This window comes from Eimeria mitis, genomic scaffold (genome assembly GCF_000499745.2).
Source record: "Eimeria mitis Houghton genomic scaffold, Emh_scaff5869, whole genome shotgun sequence".
Lineage (NCBI taxonomy): Eukaryota > Apicomplexa > Conoidasida > Eucoccidiorida > Eimeriidae > Eimeria > Eimeria mitis.
This window is the reverse complement of record NW_013574110.1, coordinates 1-200: the sequence shown is the minus strand read 5'-3', so window position 1 is coordinate 200 and position 200 is coordinate 1.

The window sequence follows — 200 nt, the reverse complement described above, 5'->3', positions numbered from 1 at the left end:
ATAACACCATCAATCACCAGCCCCGCAGGCACACACACAAGGCAGCAGCCACAAGACGGACGCAGCAAGCAAGAAACACACGCACAGCTTCACGGCCAGTAACAGCAGCAGCAACATCAGCAGCAGCAATAACAGGCGCAGTAGCAGCAAGAAAAACAAGCACAGCACGAGAAGCAGCAGCAACAACAGACTCAGAAGGA